This window comes from Pinus tabuliformis, chromosome Q (genome assembly GCF_031772625.1).
Source record: "Pinus tabuliformis cultivar Carrire ecotype Pingquan chromosome Q, CPIR1, whole genome shotgun sequence".
Taxonomy (NCBI): Eukaryota; Viridiplantae; Streptophyta; class Pinopsida; order Pinales; family Pinaceae; genus Pinus; species Pinus tabuliformis.
The window spans coordinates 644672988-644692130 of NC_142296.1; the positions used below are offsets into that span (position 1 = coordinate 644672988).

General features: G+C 32.9%; 1 pseudogene across 1 annotated transcript; it reads right to left on the bottom strand.

Moving 5' to 3' along the window:
* Positions 1 to 10346: 10346 nt before the first annotated feature.
* Positions 10347 to 14866, bottom strand: LOC149221131 (CO(2)-response secreted protease-like; annotated as a pseudogene). Its single transcript, XR_016249644.1, has 8 exons — positions 14789 to 14866; positions 13153 to 13244; positions 12493 to 13027; positions 12016 to 12131; positions 11704 to 11934; positions 11482 to 11596; positions 11177 to 11402; positions 10347 to 10931 (listed from the first exon to the last, which is right to left on the bottom strand). The product of XR_016249644.1 is annotated as a CO(2)-response secreted protease-like (transcript).
* Positions 14867 to 19143: the final 4277 nt, after the last annotated feature.

Sequence of the window (19143 nt, forward strand, 5' to 3'; positions counted from 1 at the left end):
CTGACGGGTATAAACCTTGTGTCATGCGAGTATGAGAGCAACTGTAGTTACCGATTCCTCCAAATACAAAAAGGATAAAACAAATAAAATATAAAATTTAAAATTTAAAATAAAATTATAATTTAGTTAATTTTTATGTTTTTTTAAAATTAATTTGAGCAACATTGTGATGTATAATGAGGCAAGTGCTATATTCTTATTATGAATTTAATTTATAATCTACTCTAATTATTGCTTCATATATCTTTTAAATAAACAAAGAATCTCTTAACACACCTTACTTAAAGGATGGATATATATTATTTTTTCATAATGATCCTTGGGCAAGCCGACTCAAAGAGGCCACACACCCAAACTACTCATATGATGGAGCCTAACCCTAATGGACCCCAAGAGAATTGAATTCATACCTCATGACATAAGTTAAACTTTAATCTTACTTTTATACTCGTCTAAGTAGGGTTATATTGTTTTTGGCTTTTGGCAAAACAAATTGACTTCTATTAAAACCAAAAATTGATATAAAATTTTAATAATGTTTTTCAAAAAATTATATTAAAACAAATATTTGAAAATGTAATTTTTTTACTTTTTATTTGTTTACAAATGAAATTTCTAATTTTTCATTAGTTTTTGACAAGTTTTATGTGATTTAAAATACATTTATCATATAACCAAAAAACAAACAAACAAACAAACAACAACACTAATAATTACACCTCACACAAATTTAACAGTTATTGTGTTGGTCGGAACAATTGCCATCTATACGGGTAGATTCTCCATCTTAAAAATATAACCACTTCAATTTTATTGGAAGGCGATGAATTTATGCCAGCCATGTGGAGGGGTTGTCGAAGGCCCTTCGATGAGTTGTCTGCTTGCAAATGGGAGGAGGCCCAATCATCATGGGACATTTTCTAGAGTGTGAGGTTCGAATGTCACGCCTGTCAATAATAACTTGAACAAATGTCATGTTTGTGCCCTCATCATAGTCAGAGGAACATGTGGACAAAACATTGCAATCACGGGAGAAGCGGTTAAGAACAAAGTTAACACATGAGCGTCAGGAGCATATGCAAAAACATAGAAACACATGATACTGTCGTCATCCATGCCAAAACACAGAAACACACAATACACAAATTTCCATGACGACGATTATCATACAACATAACATTAAACCTATTACTTTTACAAAGGTCATCACCAGCTCTTTCTAGCCATATGCTTATTATGTCCCTATTTTTTTAGGCGTAATCTAATTTATAGATTAAATGGCCTTTTTCACCACATTTTTTCTGGTTAATTTTCACCAAAATCCGATGGAGATTTTTAAAAACTTGAGTTTAAATTGTTTAATTGCATAATTCGAGCACCCTAGGGGTTTTACAGGGTGATGAATCCACTTATGCATTCAAAAATGTATTTTAAACAACAAAAAAATTTGAAATTGTATTTCCAAATTTTAGTAAATTCCGGTGAAAAATGCTATTTCGTCTATAAGTTACACTACACCATTTTTTAAGCTTCAAGGTTAAAAACACTTTCATAAAGCTCATCACCAACTATTTCGAGCGATATGATTATTATATCCCTATAATTTTAAGCTCCAAGGTTAAAAATGCTTTTACAAAGCTCGTCACCAACTCTTTCTAGCAATATGATTATTATATCCCTATAATTTGAAGCTTCGATGTTATTGCTTAGTATTTATGTGATTTAATGGTTGAAATAAGTTGATATTGAAATCTTTAAAATATTATTTTAATTTTATTTTATAATATTTTTATACCAACCAAAAATATTAGTTTTTAATATTATATTAATTTAAAATTATATATCTCTCTCTCTCTCTCTCTCTCTCTCTCTCTCTCTATATATATATTATTTTTTGCATAAAAAGTAAATATTTAGTAGCAACATTGCATATTACACTTATTTATTTCAACTCTTTTCATGTCACTTAAAAGTCCCAACCAACTCTCACCACCTATTATTTGAACAATCTCTCCATATATGGATCAAAATGATAGTCTTAAAAAAATGAATAAAGAGATCCTTGAGCATTGACGATTCTCTGCACTTTTATTTGATACGAATATTCAAATTCCTCGCTCCCCCTTCCTGACTTCTCATATTTGGATGCTTTGTGGGAGATCTCCCTTCATCCTATTGCTATGAGAAATTAAATTTTATAATTAAATTTACTTCGCTTTTTACTTTAAACGGTGAGCATAGCAACATTCTTCTGTTTTCTATTACTTTATATTAATAAATTATTATTTATTAAAATATAGGAAAATTTACCAAATAGATAAAACATCAAACAAATTGAGAAATCTAAACCGGATATTTCGATAAGCTTTCATAGGGAGATTTAATGTCATATGGAATAAAGGTTTATTATTTTTTTAGCTAAAAAGGTGTACCTAATTTATTTAAATGGATGAATCGGGAATTTGAGGTGAGAAACATTATGTTGTTGTCCTTGGTGGAGAACATAAGTGATACTAATTTTTCAAAAAGAAAAAATCAACAAATTTCTATTAAAAGTTGTTTATATATGTATAATAGCCAATATATATTCCAAATCTCTTTTCTAAATCATGGAATACCATAAATAAGATAGCAGGGTATGTAGGACCACCCAGTATGCTCGTAGGGAGCTTCATAAATGGCCCAACAAATAGGTAATCACTCATTACAAAGCGGGTTAGTAGATCCCATCATAAAACTAAAGATAAAGGGCCCAAAGCCTGCAAACTAAAAAATTGTCAGAAGATGCTCTGACCAGCTTGGATGTGCATGGGATGCTCCAATAGGCCTCATCACACATATACGATCAAAAACATAAACAAATACATCCATTAGAATGCTCTGATCGACTTGGATGCACCTGGAGATGCTCCGACAAGCCCCATTACAAGCATATGTGCAAAAAAATTGCACTAGGACTGAAACCCCCCCAAAAAAAACCCAATAGGGCACGTAGGCTTGCTAACGAGTCCTAGAGGGAGCACAAAATATTCCCCAAACAATGGACTATAACACATTTACCTACGGATCTTACAACCCCGAAATAGAACTTCAAAATGAAAGGTACAAGGCCCTTAGGCAGAACCCATCCGGGGTTTCAAATGATGTAGAGTCAAAACCCTGAGACAGGGCAGACACTGATCTAGAAGCCACAAATGAAACCTGAAAGTAGGCAACACGAAAAATAAGCCACAAAGATTGAAGTAGACCTACAGAGGCACCAATAACTAGAACCATGAATATGGTGGAAAGTGGCGAAACCCAGGACAGAGAACAGGCCACGAGGCCTAGTGAGAAGATGACGACAACCCCTGACCCTGACGAAACACAATGGAAAACCATGTCAAACAACTATGACGATAGAAACATAAGAATTCAGAACCCTAATCCCATAAAAACCTTGAAACACCCCACAAAAGCACTGCACAGAGAGTACTCGCAATAAATAGATACACCCCTAAGGAGAAGGAAGACAACCACTAATTTCATGGACGAGGAGGCATGATCCAGGGGAGTGAGGGTGACTAGGGTTCCAACCGACCCACTAAGATAAATAATATTATTATGTTTTCATTTCATCGCCTTTCAACACATATACAAGAATAATGAATCAACTAATTTATGGTTTGAAGGAAGAGATAGCAGTGGATCTTGGAGAATGGTCTAAGAGAATTTGTACATCCATCTTTTTATTTTCACTGAAATTTAGTTGCCATAAAAATGAATGTGCCAATGTTCTCCATTAAAAGCTATGTGAATGAGTCCATAACCTATTGAATAAAATCACACAATATATGTTGTTCTAGTTCCATGAGAGGAGTCTCCATTACCAAAGAGGCATATGCATCTCCATATCCTACATTTACTGAGCTATATGGTGCAATCCTATTCCATTAACATTGCTTTGTACCACATAAAATTATGCATTTCTTCTATTTGACTACCCATTATCGACATGAAAACCCTTGTTTCTTCCTTCGATTCCCTTAAGCCTTAAATGTGAATTCTAAGTTCAATACATCATGTTGCAATATACCTTTTGCAACATTATTTTCACATTGTTTGAACCTCTATACAAACCGCTTAATCTCAAAGAACTCATTGTTTACTACAGTAGTGAAAATGTTGCATGCTTACCCTTAACTTTGTTAACAAGAACCAACTATTAGATAAAGCCCTAACTACGTCAGAAAGAAAAAACCATAAAACTAACCAAAAAAAAAAACAAAAAAGTCTTACATCACTCTTATCCTTCTCAGGAAACTTAATAATAAATTAAAAAAAAAATATTAACAAACTAAAAAACCCTAAAAAAATACTACATGAAAAAATAGATTTTATAATCATACTATTCTATATTATATCCTTTGAAAAAAAATACATGTTGCTTCGAGAGTAACAATAATATTTACACCCTCTTTCCCTTGCACTTATGTCATGAGAAGGTTCTTAAATTCTTTACCTGACCACTACTTACTACTATTTATGAGTATACTTCAAGGTAAAAAATTACTACTATTTATGATATATTCTAAGCTAAGAAATTAATTTTACTTATAGCTCTTAAGTATCCCTCCTTTGTCTTAAGTATCCCTTCTTGCAAATGAATCCCCATTTCCTCCTTCCTATTGGTATCTACGTTAATGTGCTCAATTTCGCTGTAAGTTTGGGTGGAGAGTTTGGTGGGAGTGAGACATATGGTCATCAATCATTAAGTTTTGTAGGCTCTTCAATTTTATTATTTGATATGTTTTTCAAATTCCAATTATTTTTGTGTTTTTTTATTTAAATTTTAAATTAAAATAAAAAATTAAAAAATATTTTAAAAATAAATAAATAATTTAATTTTAAAATTAAAATCACTATATAAATTAAATGAATAATAAATATTAATGAACATAATCTATAACAAAAATTAAAAAAATTCAACACTTATTAAATAAAATATACAATATACAATATTGAAAATACACCAAATCCATGAAAAACAACATCAATCCATGAAAAACAACATCCAAATTCTGGAGTATTGAATAAATTTTATTTTAGTTAAGAAATAAAATTTCAAATTTTTATACTGACTGTAATTTTTATTTTCAATGCCATGGGAGAGAGAGACTGCATAATTTACTTCCACTTAACTGTCAAATAGATATATTGTTGGGTTCAAAGCATAGCTACCAAACTTTGGCCGAATCGGTGTACGGAACGCATCTGCATCGTTGACGATTGGTCTGACAGTTTGTTTCTTCCAACATGTAAATTAAAGTTGGTGGAGTCCATCTCTAAAGGTGGGATCTTGTAAACCAGGTTAAAGTTGGTGTTCAGAAGGTTGTCCATTTTTTCAGTGTCATTAGATATCCAGCAACTTGAATTGTCTCAAGTAATTGGCCAAATTTACCATTCCCTTTCAAGTCATTGGTGAACTAAGCCCTTTCCTTGTACCTTTATTCAATGGAATAATCATTTCAAGGTGTATTTTTTTCAGTCAGGGACAACTTTATTTAATGGAATAATCATTTTAAGGTGTGTTGTTTTCCATTAGGGACAAATTTATGTGTGATGTTTTTACTTTTTATATTACAGAGGTGAAAATATTTTAAACGAAATGTTTGAAAAATGAATGGAGTATAAAATATTTGATAGTATGGCATATGTTAATTTATAAGCTAAATAATTTGGCTATTTAAACTCTCATCATTATACAATGCTATTTACACTTTTATCATGATACAATACAGCGTAATAATGTTTTGTACTTTTGAGTGTGAAATAATTTAGAAAGTATTCCTTAAAAAAAAATTGCGGGCATTCTTTTAGGAGTTAGCGTAGACTTTTTAAAGGATTTTTGTCCTTAAACTTCAGAACCCCTCAATCACACATCACTCTTAAGCAATAATCACGATGAATGGCATTCAATCTTCGTTAGTATAAACTTTAGAACCCCTCAATCAGACATCACTTTTAATCAATGAGCACAATGAATGGCATTCAATCGTCGTCTAGTATAGGAATAAGCCAAAGTCATGAGTTTATAGTATTTAGTATGATATTTTAGATTTACATGTGTTAGAATCCGCGGAAAATTGTGCAGTGAAATCTTGATTTATGTTTAAATTAGAACTAACAAATCACTTAAAAGAGAGGAAATGTGAATCACTACTATACCTTATTATTTTTGTGTGTAATGTTGTTACAAATAAGTCTATATGTTTAAAATTTTTATAGTAGGTGTTAAATCTTTTTTTATTTATTTATTTATTATTAAAATTAAATGATATAATATTTCTTTAAATTATAAATTTTTGTCTTTATTTTTACTTTTTTTAATTTAAATAAATTTAACATCCTAAAATCTTTATTATTTTAAATTACCTAAGCTAAATTATTTAAAATATTTTATTAAAAAACAATAAATAAATGGTCAAATTTTTACGCATGCTATAAAAATAATATGATAATAAAGTTTTCAGAAAAACTTATAAATATATTTAAAAAGGTTAAAAATACTACACGATATATTGAACAAGGCTGCATAGCTAGTGTTCCTGCCACTTAGTTTAGTTATTGAACTTTGAAACGTATGAACCAACTGCAACATTTGAACAAGGGCTACAATGCAGATACTCTTGGTCTGTGTAAATATAGTTAAATTAAAGTAAAACACAAAAAAGAGGGATGTAATCATAATAATAAGCAAAGTATAAGTCTTAGTTTTAAATTTTATGTGCTCAAATTATTGAGTTTGATTTTATCAACCTTTAGTTAATCATGTTTTTAACTTCTTTGTTTTATAGCTAATATTATTTTGACTAAATCATTTTACAAAATTACAAAGTTTTAGAAATAGAATAATCATAATGTAAAACTATGATATTGTTAAATTGAAACATTTTCATACTTGTATTTAATGTGGTAAAACCAAGTGTCTTACGCACTCACAAAAATGTCTAAATTGGAACATCTAGATGTTAGTGATGATGTAGAAATACACTCATTAAATTATGTTTCATATAATTTAATTTATATAATTATAAAAAATAATAAAACTTGAATAAAAAATTGTTTAAAATTTTTGAATCAAATTAACTAATTTTTAACGTAAATATCAAGCAATAAAAATTAATTATAAAATATGGAAAATAATAATAATAAAAAAAACCAATAGAATCAAAATTCTTTACATATTTTTAAATTTTTTCAAGTTTTTCACTTAACTGATAATAATTTAAAAAACATCAATAGCTAAAAAATTGAGAAATCTTAAATAACTAAAAAAAATAATCTTGAAATGATTTAAAAATCAACAACTTTTACTTGTAATTAGTTGTTATTGATTTCCCACAACCACACTCCTATCCATTTTATGTTCTTAAAAATCACGATGGTTAAAACCGTTTTTTTCTAAACCATAAAATTAAATTATAAGATAAGTATAATAGAAAATTTAATACCCATCTATTTCAAATTTTAATAAAATATTTAACCAAAATCCATGTTGATAATGACACTTTTACAATATTTTTTGAGAAAAATAATTTGAAACATTGTTTTATTATATACATAATTTAATAACCATAATAAATTTAAATATTAAAAAAAAAAACTTATTTAAATTAATAATAATCACAATATTTTAAAAATAAAAACAACACAATTAAATTTTTAACTTATTTTTAAAAAATTATAAATCAAATGATTATAAAAGAACATTTTTTAAATAACTTTTTTACACTTATCTTCAATTTTTTAAAATATTTTTTTAAACAAAATGCTTGCTATTATTATCTTTATATAGAATTATACATCACTCAAAAATAACTCTTACGTGACAGATTGAAAGACGCTTCTTTGAAATCGCATCAGATTAACTTGGGTTTTGAGTGGCCCGTTATATACGTAGCTATAGTATATAGTATGTGTGAACAAAATCATATAGTATGTGTGAACAAAATCATATTATCTGATTGTTAATAAAATCTTACAAAATATTATAGGTCTCACTTAATTTTACAAGACTATATATATAAAGAAAAGTTGACGTTTGTTTCATGAGATTATTCAATGTGATCCAGGGTGGCGAACAATATTTCCTTTTACATTGGGGAAATTAGTTGTTTATTTTATTTTATTGAGCTATTGAGTTGGTTTGCAATCTTTTTACTTCATGTTTACTCAAAATCAAGTTTGTTAAAAAGGTTCTAGGCGAATTAATGTGTAAACTTCATATAAATGGAAGATCACTTCATTGTTATTTCTCATCATTATTTGTTAAAGTTATTCTAACTAATTTTAATAATATAAATTAAAAATATAATTTTATTTTTTTAATAATATAAATTAAAAATATAATTTTATTTTTTTTTATTTAAAGAAAAGGAGAAAAAAATAATACTTTCTTTATTTTCTAAAGTTTTATGCAAGCATTCAATACATTCTGTAATGGTTGTTAGTGTATCCGAATAACAGTATTCACCTTGTGTTCTCTAAATTCCTCATTATAAATTTTATGTATCAATATAGTTGTGTCACCCAAAATACTGTGGACAACTCTGCTACATCAAAGGTTCTGCAAGCATTCAATACTTTCTTTAATAGTTGTTAGTGCATCCCAATAGCAATATTCACCCCGTGTTCTCTAAAGTCGGTGCATTATGCTTTTATACATTACTTCACTTATAGTGAGGTTAGTTTCTATAATGTAGTTTTCATGAACTGTTTTTGAATTGTATTTTGTACACTATTTTTATGCACTATGTAATTTGAAACTATGAAAAAAACATTTAACTGAGTTTGAGTAATTTGATTTATAAGACATTTTGAGTTGTCTTAATCTAATGGTTATATGTTTTGGAAATTTTTTGGAGCATATTTTTTGGTTAGCTAAAATTTATAGGAATTATTAATATAATTTGTCAACTCTCGCACATGGCATCTCTGTACTATATGACTATACAACGATCATTACCAAATAAGAGTGAAGGCCCTTAAACCAATCAACTTTCACATACATAAAATTTAAAAATTAAAAAAAAAAAATTAATTTGGTTTGGTAAAGTTAACTTTATCCATATTCATTTGATTTTTCATACGTATTCAATGTATTATCAATACCTTATCCCTCCAAGTGGAAAGATAATAAATATGAAACTGATAGTATATGATATGAAAAGATTTAAGTTAATTAATCAAATTAAATTAAATTATATAACATAATGTAAGTAGTTACATGATTATATGCCTACTAACTATATTATTTTAGTGTATCCGTGATTGCTACCAACCACAAAGTTAATTGAACCCATGACCTCCCAATAAATTAAACAATTGGGCTAACTCTCAAGGTTACCTACCATCCATCCATTTCTTACTTATTGATAATTGAATTTAAAATTCTTATACATGACAAATTTTAACTATTCTTCAACAAAACTCATAAAAAATATTTTTAAAAAGTTAGAAATATGACCATATATTGAATACATATGTCTATTATATAGAATTAGCACAATCATATTACTAATTTAATATGATTGATATACATAGATTAAGTGTAGTTAGTGTGATCCAGAAGTATAACCAAATATTGAATCCATATATTGAATACATGTCTATTATATACAATTAGCACAATCATATTACTAATTTAATATGGTTGATATACTTGGATTAAGTGTAGTTAGTGTGATCCACTTGAAGGGATCACTTTGAGTGACACTAAGAGAATTGAACCCATGAACTTTCAGTAGAAAATGTGTTTTAACAACATGGAATTGACCAATTGAGCTAACCCATAGTGCTAATTAACCACTATTAATATAACATTGACCACATTATAATGTTTTATAAGATTTTTTCTAAAGCATCATTTCTAATTTGAATAGCACTCACTAAATTGCCCTACTAAACTGCCAAAACTTGGTTTTAAATAAATTATTAATTTTACATTCAATACATTTATATACTTTCTTTAAAAATAAACTAATTATTTTAATATTAAATTTTTAAACCATTTTTATTTTTAAATTAGAATTCAAACTTAATAACTATACCAACTATACAGTTTTTTAGAATTCAAACTTAGTAACTATGGTTCACAGTATGGAAACTTATTTTTTCCCTTCTTTCCCGTGATATTGATGACTGTGCACGAAATTACCAGAGATAATTATATCTTAACAATAAACCATTATATCTAACAAAAAAACAGGTTTACAAAAAGCAGGGTTCGCTTGTTTTATTACTTTATGGTCTATGCAAGGAATACGCAGCCTTGCTCGTTTCGTTTGTTTTATTACTTGACCATCTATAAGGTTGTTTCTTATAATTTGGTCACACCAGATTCACTGAAAAAGGAGTACGAACATTATGCTTTCCATCGCTCCACATCAGTGTACCGAAAACATATCCTTTGGTGGCAACCTTGGTTGCTCTAAAAACTACATCGAAAGATAGCTTCTTGGAAGTTTGAGAGAATTGAAGAATTTGTGGAGAGACCTTCACACTCAGACCCGAAGGTGCACCGATGGTAACCTTGTAAGTCGGTGCGAGATTAGGACTGATGTTTGTGACGCTTCTGCTTACAGTTGTGCTCCCATTCAAAACATTTAACTTGGAAATGGCTATACTTGGATAGTTCATGTTACTGATCAGATCCACCTTTGCACCGGACGGACACCTATAGGTTTTATTTGCAGCGATGAGCTTGATATTCTCAGTGTCCAGACCGTAATTACACAGAAAGTGGAAGTAATCATCGATTGATGTTTCATATACAAGTACTGGTTGCAGAGCTCCGATTGGATTTACTACTCCCGCTCCAAAATCAAATGGCGTCCTAGCGATATCTGATGCATTAGTCAATAATTCTCCCATATTGTTCCTTACAATGGCTGCCATTTATATTAGAGTGCGGATGTTAGAAAGAGAGGCAGTTGTGAAACGGGATTTTTTGTGACATATATACATATATATGCTGACATTGAAATAATTAAATATCCATTACCATTAACATTCACTACAATCACTAGTTGAACTAATTCAATATTTGACTTCAACGATGGCCCTGAACTAACCCTAGGAAAAATGTTGGTTTAAGGGATTATGCATTTCAAGAATAAAACCTTATCATAAGTACTTGTTGTCATCAGGGCTGATCTGATAACAGAGGGGCTCCAAGTAGGATTCATAGATTTTAAAAATGCAGCAGCTCCGCTAACATGAGGAACTGCTACGGATGTTCCAGACATCATGTAAAATGTGGTAGACATCTTCTCTCGAGGAAATGGGCCTGAGTCTAGATAATCCGGATCGGCATCATCCCATGCAGCAATGATGTTCAGACCTGGTGCGCTGATGTCTGGCTGCAAATATCAATTGAAGGATTGAGGTTGTGATGATCTGTCATAATTAGCTTCTGAAAGTTAATTGGCTGCTACTTACCTTGAGAATGTTCTGGGTCAGTGCTCCAGGACCTCTTGATGAAAAAGATGCAACAACAGGAGTCGGCTTCTCATTTGCAACCACCGTTGATGGAGTAATTGTTGCAACCGGATTTCTATAATGACAAGGCTTGGAAGATTATAAACAACAACATTGTAATTGGATGAACCAAATGAATCGATATAAACACGTGAAAAGAGCAGGAATTGTAGGCGAACGCACCTGGTTGAGTTTATGTAAGAAAATATCTCTGTTGCAGACGATTTACTTATTGTAGTCCCTGCAAAGGTACCGTAATCATGTGCTTCAGATAGTTGTAAGTCGTCCACGACAATCATGCCTACGGCTCCAGTGAAGAACCCGATTTCTGATTCCATGGATCCCGTCGATGCAATACAGACTACAATCTTTCCTTTCGCTTTGTTTTCATCTAAGCAACCTAGAATACAATTGCTGCACAATACCTTCCTTTGAATTTCCCCTCTTCATGAAAAATATAATTATAAAATTCCAACATTGTGTACTTTAATTTACCTTGCCGCTACTGGGTCAAAGGGTCGTCCGTCACACGACTCGGCAGGTATGCTTCCTCCGTACACAAGCGGGTGCACGGCCGATTGGCTGAGATTCGAATAGGTGATGCCCTTACCCTAAATGCACAGTACAAATCTTTAAAGCCAAATCCCAAAATACTGGATCTACAACTCATGAAAAAATTTATTTAATTTATATGCATTTTACAACAGGTTTGTTTATAGAACTAATCCACATCTGTTTCATCATCAGAATGGTTTTTCTAATTCGAGAGAGTGACAGAACTGAATTTTGTTGCCCCTTTAGTCGACTTCTTTGTTCGACTATTAGGAACAAGCATGAAATTATCACTATAAAAACAGGGCATGCTCTTGAATGGCAGAATCTATTAGTAAAGTTATGAAGAAATGAAATTATTAATTGTTGTGTAAAGTGAAAAAACATTATACTATTGTGTTTGTTTTCCCTTGTTCTCACCTGAATAATCTTACTGGAAATCCCGGTCGATTGAGGTCGCTCCGACTGTAAAAATCCATGGCGCAGAATTAACCACTGTTTGGAATCTGGTCCCTCGTTTCCCGCAGAGCATACAACCAGAATTCCTTTGTGAGTAGCGTGAAATGCTCCTATGGCAATTGGATCATTCACAAAATCGGTCTGATTACTGAACTCACTTCCAATTGAGATGAACACAATATCCACTCCATCTTTAACTGCATCGTCAAAGGCAACTAAAATCTACACACCATGGCACCCATAGGCCACCCGACAAACCCTATACGTGGAAATTCTGGTAGAGGAACTGGCCAGTCCACCTCTGGCTGTTCCCTTAGCGAGACCATTATAGTTTGCATTATCCACAAAGCTGCCAGCTGCAGTGGAAGCTGTAAACGTGCCATGGCCGCTATAAGCTCTTGCAGTCATTATTGGTGGAAATACAAATTTCGGTTTAATACTTGTCACCAAATCCAAGTCCAATCCATCTGAGTAATATCTCGCCCCAATTATTTTCCTGTTAAAACAATTACATTATTTTAGCTGTACTGAACCACACCAAAGTAGAAACAGTGAACTTATTTCAGTTGCATAGGTCACTTGTTGCAGTTGGAGGCATCGAAATCTTCTCCCTCAACGCACTTTCCCTTCCACCGCGAAGGAACAGGGCCCATACCCTTATCACTGAAGCTGGCTGCTTCTGGCCAAATGCCTTCAAGATAAAATTTTATTTTCTGACAAGTTATATGAATTTGTTTAAAAAATAATTACAAATCGTTATAATAGGTTTATTTAATTTCAAATCTACTCAGGTATAAAAAAAATTGCACCGGATTTAATGTCTTAAATATCTTTTCACTCTAAAATTTTCTTACAAGAAATTTGATGTAAATGATTAATAAATTTTTAATTTTTAATTATAATTTAACCATTTGTTTTATGTTATTATTTTTTAATTTTATTGAATAAAATCAAAATGTTTTGTTGATAATTATAATTATTAATTTTTTAAATATTTTTTTAATTCTATGTAATTTGATTGAGTCAAAACCTTGAACAGAATATTATATTAAATCCCTATCATACTAAAGTTGAGAGTGTTCCTTAAGACAAGCATATTACTCTTAACATATTTCAAAATTTCATTTCCTTAAATTTAATTAGATTGAAGATTTTAGAAATTGTTAAAAGTACGTTTCCAAATTTGGTTTTCTCAATTGAACAGGGAGAAAAATAAGAGAGTGAACAAAAAAAACATTGACCATACATATATTCCAACCCCAACCACATTTTTCTTTGTTGAATAGGGTAAAAAAAAACTCAAAAAATCAGAATTGTAGAGTGTTTGATTCATTTTTTTATGGTGGAGATGGATTCAGCAACATCAAGAACCCTGGGCAGCCAAAATCCTAAAGTTTGACTGCTATAACTCAGGTTTTCAAGTCTTACCTAAATTTCCATTATTTTCCAAACTAATTTATAGTGTTTTTAAAATACACTTTTCAGAATTGATAAATATAAAATAAGACCATCAATATCTTTATAAATTAATTTTTTTATATAAATTTAAAATAAATAAACATTTTCATTATTATACTAATTCTAAAATAGTCAAATTTCAAATATTTTCCCCTAACTCTACAATCAAAACTGAACTTAACCAAATGGAGTTTCAAAAGACTAATATACCTGTATCCAGAAACCCTATTATGACATCAGCTCCAGAAGATTTCGGTTGTCTTTAAGAAGAGCCTGCCATGGCTAAGTCCTTTTCTAAGTAGTCCCATGAGTGTGTTGTATGAAGGTTTAACACTGGATCAGGGAACACTGATAATACTCCTGCTTTCCCTGCTAAATCGTGGGAATTTATATATCAGAATAGGAACATGGGGGCTTACTCATTAACAACAACACTGGTTAACGAGACGTACCAACTAATGCAGTCACTTGTTCTTTGGATAATACTGTTGCGAATCCATTAAAGGCATAAGTATAGATACGCACTAGAGATTGCTCTGCGTTTCTCGGACTGCAAAGGTTCAAATACCCCCCAACGCACACATATATATAAGAACAATAAAATCAATTCTGAAATTTGAATATTTATTTCATAATTTGATACCTTTCGAGAACAGACGAAAGAACCCGCAGATGACTGGTTACAAGCTCTTCTTCATTATTGTTGAGTAAGCATGCAGATCAGCGAAATTGGCGACATTAAAACTGAGTAATCTTGTAGCGAAAAGAGAATTAGTTTGAAGAAATTAAGAGTCCGTACCTTTCCATCGTCAGCAATGGCGAGGCCGAACAGAAGAGTGCAGAGAAAAAGCAATGCAAAACAAAGCTTGAACCCCATCACTAATATTTCTCACTACTATCCACTTCAGTCTACTCAATCTGAAGGGTCCGTTGTAAGACTTTGGTGGAGGGCGGAGCTTTATTTAATGGAGGGAGAATGAGATCGAGCAGAGTGAGTGGTGTCTGTAGTGGATCTGATTTAGATTCGTGGAAATCCTTGCAGCGCCAATGTTGAACGTGCTTTAAAAAAAAGTCGCAATTGCATCATAAATTTGAGAATGCACGAAATGATGAGAATAAATTACACATAAATTGCATGTTCATACTCGGGAACGCGTTTTTTCACAGTGGAGTCCAGCTCTCCCGATGGGACAAATTCTCTCTTCCCGCCATTGATTTCTTTTGTGGGCTCTCAATCCTTTGTTCCTCAACCGCTGCCCTACCCTTTTTAATAAAGTTTCATCGCTGTGCGCTGTGCCTATTTTTGCTATCATCATAATATCACTTACAATTTTCCCTACATCAAAATTATTTTAAAAAAATTAAAGAAATGTTATCATTTTTATATTATAAAACCTTATTTCTATGAAATTTAAGTATATATGTATTTCTTATTTATTAAAATTACATTTTAGTGATAGGCATTTCTTAGTAAGAATGCACACGTATTATAGGAACATGCACATGTTTTTAAGAATATACACATTTCCCTGTTAGATTTTTTTATTTATGTACCAATAGCCCCATTTTTTACCATATGGGGCCCTCATGACATGTTTTTGGGAGATATTGAGAAAATTTGTTGATTAAGGAACAACTTTGAGGACCAAGTTAATATCATATCTAGTATTTGGAGTCCACCTACTCATTCTAATAGTTTTATTTTTTAGTTTAAAACTAGAAAAGCACACCCAAATTAATACCCTAAACACAATCATTATATTGAATTGTACGGAAATTGGTTAATATGGAACCTACTTAGAACCCAAACCCGCCATCACCAAACAAAAATTTAGAACATCCAAACCCAAAAGAACTAAGAAATCCAAATGATGAAATTGATGCATCCTCAGCTACATTGAAGTCACTGATTCAAGATCTCGAAAACACAAGAGAGCCCTCATGATTGTCTCTTGCCAGGTTATCAATCTTAATTGTATTATCCATCTCCAATGCCCAAATCCAATTAACCAATGCTTTTAATTGTATGGCCACAATGAATGAACATTATAGAAACTCTCTAAATAAATACCAAATCAGAGACCTCGACATTACTAAACAAGATTTGTTGTCTTTGTTTATTGATCCAAGAGACAACTGACCTTTACCAGTCAACAAAAAATGCATATGTATGGATTGGTGCACCTACCAAGCATTTCTAGGTAATCATATGGATAAGTGGTTTATGGTATTTGACAAACCTTCCTATAATAATAAGGAGGTACCTCTATATTTCTTAAGGAAGTTATTGGTGGAGTTTCAACTAGGACTCCATGTCAACTGATTTGACATGGAGGACTTCCAGGGAGTTTTTCATGGATCTGCACAAGAGAGAAAAAAATGTTAGATGCAACCCAATGCTAGGTCCTCGTCCACCTAGATGAAGGCTTAACCTACTTCCCGACATCTTCCAGGTATGGATAGCATTGTTGGCACCTATTAGACAAGATCCACATTGACTTGCATGCCAGTGCAACATGGTAGCTTAGTGCATCGTCACATGAGGAGTCACCAACAACTAATGTTGCGAGTGGGGTTGGACCATCAGAATCTGTAGCAAAGCTTGACCAACAAATGCCACATGGAAGCTCACTTGAGCCTCAAAGATGCACTACTTGTGGGGTAGAATTGTTATGGTTAGATGGAGGGCAACAGGAAACATAACTTTGTGGAGGAGTTTATTATTTTGACTATATATATATATATATATATATATATATATATATATATATATATATATATATATATATATATATATAGTAGTTGCTACACCCTCATAGGACTCCACCCATCCCTACTAATGCATTGATGCCAATTTCAGCCACCAATGTTGTAATCGATGCCACTTGCTCATTTAGTGTATGTTGACGGTGTTGGACCCACAAACATTCACAGGATCTCCCCGGTATCAAGTCCCAACTAGACCTCACACCGTTTGGTGTAGGAGTCGCATCCGGTATGATGGCCCAATTTCCATTATCTTAAAGATATGCCTTAGCTCTTGCTTGTCAGCATGTGAGAGTGGTCTACTTTGTCTTCGAACAACAACGTTCTTGTTCCTGGTGAGTTCTAGTGTTACTTGTGTCAAGGTTCTTTCATCGCAGAGGGAGAGGGTGGAAGTGAGTCTCTAGTCGAAAGGGAAAAGTCCCAGATCTATCAGAGACACACAACACAACAGGACATGCGCAACTTCTGGCAAAGCAGTCAACATGGATGCGACAATCACACACATAAGAAGGAATAACACGTACAACACTCAACGGAGTAGTCCGCATGAGTGCGACGGTCGTTATACCATGTTTATGGGAATGGTTATGTCTAGTGTCCAGCGAGGCAACCTACATGAGAAAGACAACGTTAACAACTTATACAACACATTTTCATAAACATATGTATTAGAACAACTGAAATAGTTCAATTGTCTTAACACAAGTTAAAGAAACATGCATTACAAGTGTCCAAAGAATAGTCTTACAAACAATTACAATGCATGTACGAAAACGTGTTGGCCTGTTAATATTCTTCTGAATTAAGAGAAAGTTCCAAGACACATCAGTACACCATAAATCACTAACCCTGTAGTCAGGGCGTTGGAGCCACTTCTCACTTCTCAAAGAGAATATTACAAACTCTCAAGGCTATGCGATAGGAGCCAAGGTGAAAAGTCATTTGCATGTACAAATGAGGGGTATTTATAGCCAAGGGTGAAATTGGCCCTTGTGACTATTCGACTTCCCTCATGACTGTTTAACTTTCATGACTTTTCAACTTTACATGACTCTTCAGATTACATGTGGGTCTCTTGGACTTCCACGTTACATTTCATTGATTTACAACAGTATGACCAATAGTAGTGATGTGGCCAGTATAAATCATGACACGACTCGACACGACAGTGTTGGTATGTTCATGCTGCTAATGGTGTTCATGTCGAACTACAACGTTGTTGAGGGATGGATGTGCTCTTGGTGTATCATAGCTTCACCTCCGAATGGTAAGGAGTGCGAAGTCTTCAATGGTATTGGTGTTTGCTTAATGTTGCATGTGCATGTCGTTCCTTCACTTGTCGTTTGGCATGCTTCACGTGTTTGTCCATTCGCCAAAAAATCTCCTCGCGTGCATTCTTCATTTGTTCGTTCACGAACAAATCTCCTTGCATGTGCTCTCCATGTTCATCCCGTTCGTCATCGCATCATTTCTTATCCATGTACCTGTATCTACAATCACTCATGACGAGACGACATAAAATCCATAAACTTCCTAGGCTACCATGATGCATTATCTTTCGCCTCTGGATGTAGGTGACTGGGAGAGAGGACAAGGCTCTTGAAACTGCACAAGGCATATTTCAAGCTGGGATGCGAGATCTGGGCACTAACAGTGAAAATTTTACAGAAGTCACTGGGACACTGAGATGGACAATCGAGATCAACAGTGACTATCTACGGGATCTAGCTCGGCTGGAGGGAATATCTGCACAATTTTTTAGGGAAGCACTACAAGCAACAGAGGGTATTGGTAGCAAGAACTACGCAATTCCTCCGGGGATGTAGGAGCGGGCTGCAGGAGGCTTGCTGGGAAAAAATGTCCAATTTTTTTAGGGAGCTTGTAGTGGGCTGCGGGAGTCTGCTGGAAACAAACTGCACAATCGTTGGGAGGTTGGCATGCTGAACATCCGCTCGTAGTTTCTGAGCTGAGCGGGATGCTGAACATCTAGGAGACTGCTTATGAAAACTGCAGAGTTTTCCAGGTTAGCAGCAAGCCAGCTGATTGGGTGACTGGCTAGAAAAACTATGCAATTTTTTGAGGGAGACAATGACAGAAACAAGGTGTCTATCTGGCATGTCTGCATAGTTTCTTAGTTAGCGGAGCGGGCATGCTTTGCAGCTTTTGTGCAATTTTTTGGGGGACTGAGTCCCGGCGTCACTGGCCGGTCAAAATCTTTGGTTGACCAGCTAGAGGCTTGGTTGATGTGCTTGTGGGCAGCGTAGATTGAAATGGCTTGCTGAGCAACTTTTGCGTTGTTCTGGGTGACAGTCGGCCTGATCGATTCCAGGATTGCGCACTGCAGGTTGCCTAGGAGACAGCCTTAAGCTCTACGCAGTTCTAGGCAAC